We start from the raw sequence: 7,702 nt of genomic DNA, 5'->3' as shown, positions 1-7,702 counted from the left end.
CGACGTCCTTAAGCTCCCTGGGAACTTTCATCTTCAAACACTTGAAGAAGTTTTGTGTTTGGATCGTGACAAAATCAGCACTCTTCAAGTCCATGGGGTCCCGCAATACTCGGGGATCCACTTTCCTTGTCCTCACCTTTTGAGGAGGCTTCATGTGAAGGTTGAGGAGCATCTGAGTCTTTTCATCCTCAGGGACGAGGTTGAGGTAAAAGTCAAAGTCTGTGAGATCCTCACTCAGATATCAACCATGGTTCTGGAATTTTCTGAGCGCCTCACAGCCCACTTCCTCATCGACTTGGTTCTTGTAGATCTGTAGTGTCTTGAGGAGAGCCAGATCATTTGCATGTGCATCGATTCCATGTGGCAATGAGTACCAAGCTCGAAGGAACACCGTGACCAAGAAGACATTGATTTGTTTCAGGGCTCGTTCCTAGTGAGGGGTGAGAGGGAACTGGTCCCAGAACAGGTAAATCTTCAGTGTGTAGATCCCCCGTCCCATCCAACTGGCCCTGCTGTACGCTCCTGAATGAAAGAATCCACTGTCAAAGCACTCCATTGTTTCAAGGTGAGGGTAGCCCTGGAAGCAGAGTGGCCCTCCTGGAGTTTGGCAAAGATGAATGAAGCCAGTTCATCTCGGTGCTTCGAGATCCATTGATCTAAGGGTTGTGGATCGGAACAGTCAGCCTGAGCTTAGGAAGGCATGAAAACCTGCTGATCAGTGATATCCCAGCAATCCCTGAACAGGCCGAATAGGGGGATTTCTGAGACAGGAGGAGAAGAAAGCGTCAAAGATCGCAGAGAAAAGCTCGTGGATGTGGTGGCGGCATGCCATGAGGAGGAGCAGTTTCTCTTGGCATTCTGGATGGAGGTGCAAGCCCAGCTCTGGACACCTATATTGGTAGCAGTAGTATCAAAACAGAGGCTGGCCACTCAGACTTCTACTTGCGACCACTGCTTCAGGATGTCCAACATTACTCTTCCCATTGCCTCTCCATTCCCCCGCTACAATCTTCAGATGGCAACATTACAAATGACCCACGTGCGAAAGCAGTTGTTTTTGCCAGTACATTTCCCAAAAATTCTACCATAGACGATGCCAGCCAGAACGTCCCAGTACTTGAACTTGACTCTCCCGAAACTGTTCCATGTAAAATATGGACAAGATATGTAAAATCCATCCTCGACAATTTACCTACAAACAAAGCTCCAGGCCCAGATGGAATTCCGCCAATTGTTTTGAAATAGTGTTCCCCTGAACTTGCCTCTGTTCTAGCTAAATTATTCAGACTATGCATAAGTACTTCTTCATTCCCAAATTCATGGAAAGAAGCCAATATCCACCCAATTCCGAAGAAAAGAAGTTCCTCTGACCCCTCTGATTACAGACCAACAGCAGTCACATCTTCTCTTGGTAAGGTATTTGGAACTTTAAGTAATAAGCACATTGTTAAACATCTTGAATCCAACAACTTAAATAGTGATAGACAATATGGTTTTCGCCATGAAAGATCCACCATTGACATGCTCAATCTCCTAACTCATACCATCCATCAATCAATTGACCTACATGGAGAAACTCAAGCAATAGCCCTTGATATTTCTAAAGCTTTCGATAGAGTTTGGCACCGTTCCTTGCTGTCCAAACTCCCTTGCTATGGACTAACATTTTTTGTTCCTTTGATTTCCTCATATCTCAGTGACAGGAAAATAAGAGTAAAAGTAGATGATGTATATTCCAATTTCCACTCAATTAACGTTGGCGTGCCACTGGGATCAGTTCTGGCGCCAACCCTGTTCCTGGTTCATGTTAATGATCTCTTATATGTCATCCACAATCCCATCCACTCATATGCAGATGACTCAACACTACTTAGTTCATTCACACTCAGACACCCATTAACAAAGTCTAATATCTCAACCTCTCAGCTTAGTACAGCCATCTCCATAAATCAAGACCTATCTACGATCAGTGAATGGGGACAAAACAACCTTGTCTTATTTAATGCTAGTAAAACCAAATATATACAATTTACTAACAGACAGATATTGCCCAATTCGTATATTACATTCAGTACTACTAATATTCCCATCTCCAAAAGTATTAAAATTCTTGGCATCTAACTTTACAATGCTCTCAGCTGGACCTCTCATGTTAGATCATTTGCTAAAATTGCCTCAAAGAAACTTGGACTAATGTACAGAGTTCGTAACTTCTTCACTGACGAGACGGTAGCTATGATTTATAAGAGTCATGTGCGCTCTCAGCTTGAATATTGCTCACCCTTGTGGAATGGATGTGGAAAGGTTGCGTTAAAACAATTAGACAAAATTCAAAACAAGGCTGTTAGAATTATTAACAACCCTCCCATTATAAATAAACTACCTCCCCTACAAGTAAGAAGGAATGTTGCCTCCCTTGCATTATTTTACAGATATTTTTATGGCAAATGCTCAGACGAAGCTGCGTCCATGCTGCCACCTCTCCATGCCTTCCCTTGTGCTACACGGGCATCTGGTAGCGCTCATGACTGGAATGTCACTCAGCCATATTGCAGAACTTCTGCCTATCAGAATTTTTTCATTCCCCGTACTGCATCTCTTTGGAACTCGCTTCCCCAGAGTTGTTTCCCTCCAAACTTCAACCTACAGCTGTTCAAGTCTAACTGTTACAGATATTTTATGAAAAGAGGACACCAGTAATCTGGTGTATGGATTATTTTTTTTTATTCATTTGTTTTTCGTTCCTCTGTTCTGTTATTTAAATATATATTCATCATTCATTCATTCATTGCCAGACGCCATGTATCCCAGACGGGGTGGCCAAGGGCTTAGAGTTAATTGTTTTACAGGGAGGGGCACTAATCCTCCACCAACCCCACTTGACATGTAGGGATGCCAACAGCATCTGGTGTTCCCAGGCGGTCACCCATCCAAGTACTAACCAGACCCAACGTTGCTTAACTTTGCTGATCGGACGGGAAGCGGTGTACTCAACGTGGTATATATATATATATATATATATATATATATACAGGGTGTAATGCGACGTATGACAAAAACTTACACAAATGATCAGTCATGTAATTTTGAGTATATTTTGTTCTATAAGCATATGCTCTCTGCGACCCCAGCTAGGTACCGAGCATTCGGCTGTTTATGTGTAAAAGTTTCGTGGTATGCATGAGCCATTGGGTGGGAGCTTCGCAGGGTGACGGGAGATGAGTATTTTCAGCTTATACTGTACTCTACATGGAAATCCCATATCCTGTAAGTACAAACGAGTTTTAAGAAGAAACTTTACTTAGTCTGTTGATTCTTTATCATCAGATCATGCATTCCTGGAATTCTTTTGCACAAATCGACTTTAAATTAAGGATTAAATTCAAATTTTATAGCTTGCAAAGGATTACGGAGGAAGGCGAGGCTGGTGTGTTGTGGCCAGTTATGTGATGTTTGGTTTGTAGGATATTGCTACCAACATTATCATAACAACCATATATGTATATATATATATATATATATATATATATATATATATATATACATAACTCCTCGTTTAAACTTATTGTTTTTCGCTGCTAGGACGTTCCGCCAAAACTGCACGAAATATGAAATGTCGAAATGTGAAGTTAAGAATCATTGGGAAAAATAGAGGAACATTCTGGTGTGACAGGTACCTACCCTATCAAGTGAAGGGATGTTGAGGGTAGATGGGCTAGTAACTAGGTGACATGGGTCTCTCTGGGGAAGCCCCAACACCTCGGCCGAAGCCCTCGAAGTCGAACTAAGGCTCCAGCACCTCCACTTCCTCTCTGTCCACTTCTCCTCCTTCATCCACCCCTGCTGGCATATCCAAGTCTTGCAGAATAGCAGTCACATTCTGTCTTTCCTGAAAATATCGTGTGATCCGGGCTTGTCTCTGCTCCTGTATGTTTCTGTTGTAGACAGCCATCACTTGCGACTTCAGATCAGTCAAGGTCGATAGGATGTTGGTAGCCTCAGGCATAGTCCTGGTGTATGCATCGAATGTGGTTCCCATGTTGGTTATGATGGACAGGGTCTGCGTGCTCATCTTGCCCTCTGCAGTGTGCTCTGGCCTTTCGTTCTCCTTTTCACTAGAGTTAATCTCTTCCATTGTTATGTTTATCACACCTGAGTCTAGGTCATAGTGTGTCAAGTGTTGTCTTACAGCCGTTTCGTCCACCTCTGATGCATCTTGGCTTGTGTTTCTGATAGCTTCCACAGCGGCCGCCAGAGTGTCGTCTTCCCTCTGCCACTCACCTTCCACAGTCAGGTGCGGGAAATGTTTCTTCCACCCGTGTGCTATAGTGGCTGGGGTAACTTTGTCACCGTCGGCTGCTGGCTGGGAGCAGCGAAATGTAGGGAAATCAGCGAAGTGTGAGACAACTTGGAAACTTTTTTCTTGCGCAAAAAATGAGGCGTCAAAGTAAAATGCTTCCAAATACAAGGAGTTACTGTATATATATATATATATATATATATATATATATATATATATATATATATATATATATATATATATATATATATATATATATATACACAAGGTGAAAGAACATTATGTTGACACTGTTTTGCAGCTTAATAAAGAGTCTTACTGAAAATCATTAAAGTTTCATAATATGTAGGTGAGTAGGGAAGTGAAAAAAAAAAATAAATAAATAAAAGGCCCAAAGCAGTGAGTTGAGTGAGGTATACTGAGTACTGGTGGTGTGTAAGTGTGGTGGCCATGTGGGTTTATATACATGAATGGTATATATATGAGCCAGTTCTCATATAATGCGTGAATGTTGTCCCCAGTGGCTTCCTCTTTCTGAGAATTCCATGTTATAGGGCCATATGTTTAAATGTTAAAGGGTTTCATGATACCCAAGCCAGCCCGAGTTCGAAGTTTGGGTCAGTTTTCTTTTTTTTTTCCAGGACATTTATCTACTTAAAAAGACTTCCTCACATACAAATGCTAGAGGATTCCTCACCTTGAACTGAAGAGTTTATGGGCTTGCTGGGGGGAGGTTGAGTGCAGTTTCCGAGGCAGTGCAGGATTCCTACTGGTCCCCAGCACAGTCCTCCTTCCATGCATGTTCCACAGAGTCCTCATCTGAGGAAGAATATACTGTAAGTCCTGCACATCCCCAGTCCTCTGTTGCAATTCTTCTGCCTCCTGCACAAACTCCTCAAAGTCAAGAGAACCCACACACATAGCATCCTACTCCTGCCCTTGCTCCTCTGCTATCTGTTTAGGACAAAAGTACCTTCTGAGTAGAGTCTGGTGGCATTGTCGTATTTTCTCTTGCCTTAGGACTTCTTAGGCTGCATTGCACTCAACACAGTGTCCAACATATCAACCCTCCAAACCTCTAACACCTCATAAGCCATTATGGCTTCCTTGAGTACCTCTGCACCAGCCAAGATGTCATTTATGCGAGCCATGGTCATCATTGGTGCCGTGGTTTGTGCTTCAGCCTGCTCACCCTGCTCCTCTGCCTCACGATGTACCCTGTCCATGTCGTTGATGCGTTGCACAGCCTCCTCTGGTGTCAAGTTGTCCTCGACCACCTCCACAAAATCCTCCTCTTGAACGTCCTCCCAGCCGGGTACAGACCTGCATGCCCTCACTGGCTCCTGCCACACAGAGTGGACTGACTTAACCTCACCACCTCTAACAGCACACAACTCTGCTGCCAGCTTGCGCCAGGCATGATTTACTGTTGCTGCTGATAGCGAATCCCATGCCTTAAGAATATTCTTTACAACATTCTTCATAGCTCTTCCAAAAAGCTGTAACCGTAACAAGGCAATGCTGTGAAGGGTCTGGGTGAAACTCACGAGAAGGACGGGGAACTGGTTCAGCTGGGTCAGGGTCAGGTGCACGGGAGGGATCACGCTGGGGTTCTGCTGGGTCATCAATAACCTCCTCACCAGAAGACATCTCCAACTCATCATCACCATCAAGCACTTCATCCTGGAGGAGATATTCCTCCTCCAAATTGTCTGTGGCCTCCCTCAGATACTCAGACGTGTTGGTCTCATATTGGTACTTAAAACTGGCTATCAGTTCCTGGTCTAGGGGTTGCAAAAGGGAAGTAGTGTTGCCTGGCAAAAACAATACCATAACACACTGATGTAAACCCTCCAAGTAGGCTGGGTGTCCTGGTGCATTATCAAGCACCAACAAGATTTTAAATGGTATGCCTAACTCCTCACACCTCTTTGCATCAGGAATAAGATGTTTTTTATACCACTTATTCAAAATTTCCCTTGTCATCCACCCTGTCTTTGATTTCTCCTAATAAACCCCAGACTCATTCATGTCCTTTAATTGCTTGAAACACCTAGGCTTCTTTACTTTATTCACAAGTAATGGCCACATTTTGTGGCCTGCTCTATTGCAAGACAAAAGTAGAGTGATGCTTACCTTCTCAACTTTTCTACCCCTGCCTTGCTTGTGTTGCTTTGAGATGAATGTTGTCCAGGGCATCTTCTTGTATTGCATCCTCGTATTGTCAGTGTTATGCTTTTGTTCAGAAGTGTAACCCCCATTCCTAATCACTTCCTTAAGAACATCCACAAACATCTCCGCTGCTCCTTTACCTCCTTAAGCTCGTTCTCTGTCACATGTATTCTCTTTAACCCCTAAATGGCCGCCGACATCAAATGACGTTTAGCCGATAAATGGCCGCAGGCGTCATTTGAGCTCATTTGAGCGCAGCCTTTAAAAAACTGCAAAAGTTTTTGGGAAGGGAACGAATGTTCTGAACGTCTTCAGAGTGACCTACACTACACTCCCATACACCTCATCAAGCAGTTCAGAACCTGCTGCTGTGATGAGTGGATTTTCGATTTTTTCGCTCCTGGCCATGCATAAAGAAGCACACCTACACCCATTATCTCGATCCAGGCAGAAAATATCTTATTTGTCCTCTCTTGCAAAACACACACAACCACCTGTTTACGATTATGAATTAATACAGGCACAAAGAAGAAAGACATGATAATGACATGATAATAAGTGAAAAGTACCTTTTTGTCTTGGTACCTCCCTATTTGTTCAGGTTTGTTGTACTGATTTGGATCATTCGACGCAGTGCGACTTGTAGAAAACTATAAAAACTTTCAGGAAGTGAACGAACATCTGGAACATGAGACTGACCTTCACGCTCCCACACCTCATCTGTCACTGTCAGTTCGCTACCTGCTGCTGTGATGGGTAGATGTTCGAGTTTTTCGCTCGTGGCCATGCAAAAACACACATAGTTACACCCACTATCTTGACCCAGACAGAAAATATCATCTTTTTCCTCCCTTGCAAAACACACATAACCACCCTGTTTACGATTAAATACAGGCATAAACAAACAAGACATGAAAATAAAAGAAAAATTCATTTTTGTTTGGTATCTTTGCCTATTTGCCCAAGTTTGTTGCACTGTTTTGAATCATTTTACATACTCTTTGCCTTTTACAGGCATAACAGGATAGTTTTCTGTGTTCACGTGATGCTTTCGTGGGTGAAAAAACTTCCTTCCCTTCCTGCTAATCAGCTCGTGCGAGGTGCGAATGGCAGGTAGTCTTGCAATTCTGATGGTGAAAAGTGTTGGGAAACATCCAGCTGTACCCTTTTTCCTTACCCAGGCAGAAAATATCATACTTTCCCACACTCAGGACAGACAGGCAGCAACAT

The 7,702-nt window shown here is 43.2% G+C and overlaps 1 pseudogene; it reads right to left on the bottom strand.

The window, feature by feature from the left end:
- Positions 1–2,893: 2,893 nt before the first annotated feature.
- On the bottom strand, positions 2,894–3,012 carry LOC145414747 (5S ribosomal RNA; annotated as a pseudogene).
- Between the last annotated feature and the right edge of the window lie 4,690 nt (positions 3,013–7,702).

Source organism: Coenobita brevimanus, chromosome 100 (assembly GCF_032717465.1).
Source record: "Coenobita brevimanus isolate Jiangsu-jjx chromosome 100, ASM3271746v2, whole genome shotgun sequence".
Lineage (NCBI taxonomy): Eukaryota > Metazoa > Arthropoda > Malacostraca > Decapoda > Coenobitidae > Coenobita > Coenobita brevimanus.
Note: the sequence above shows the minus strand (reverse complement) of the source record. Positions and strands in the feature narration are given on the sequence as shown.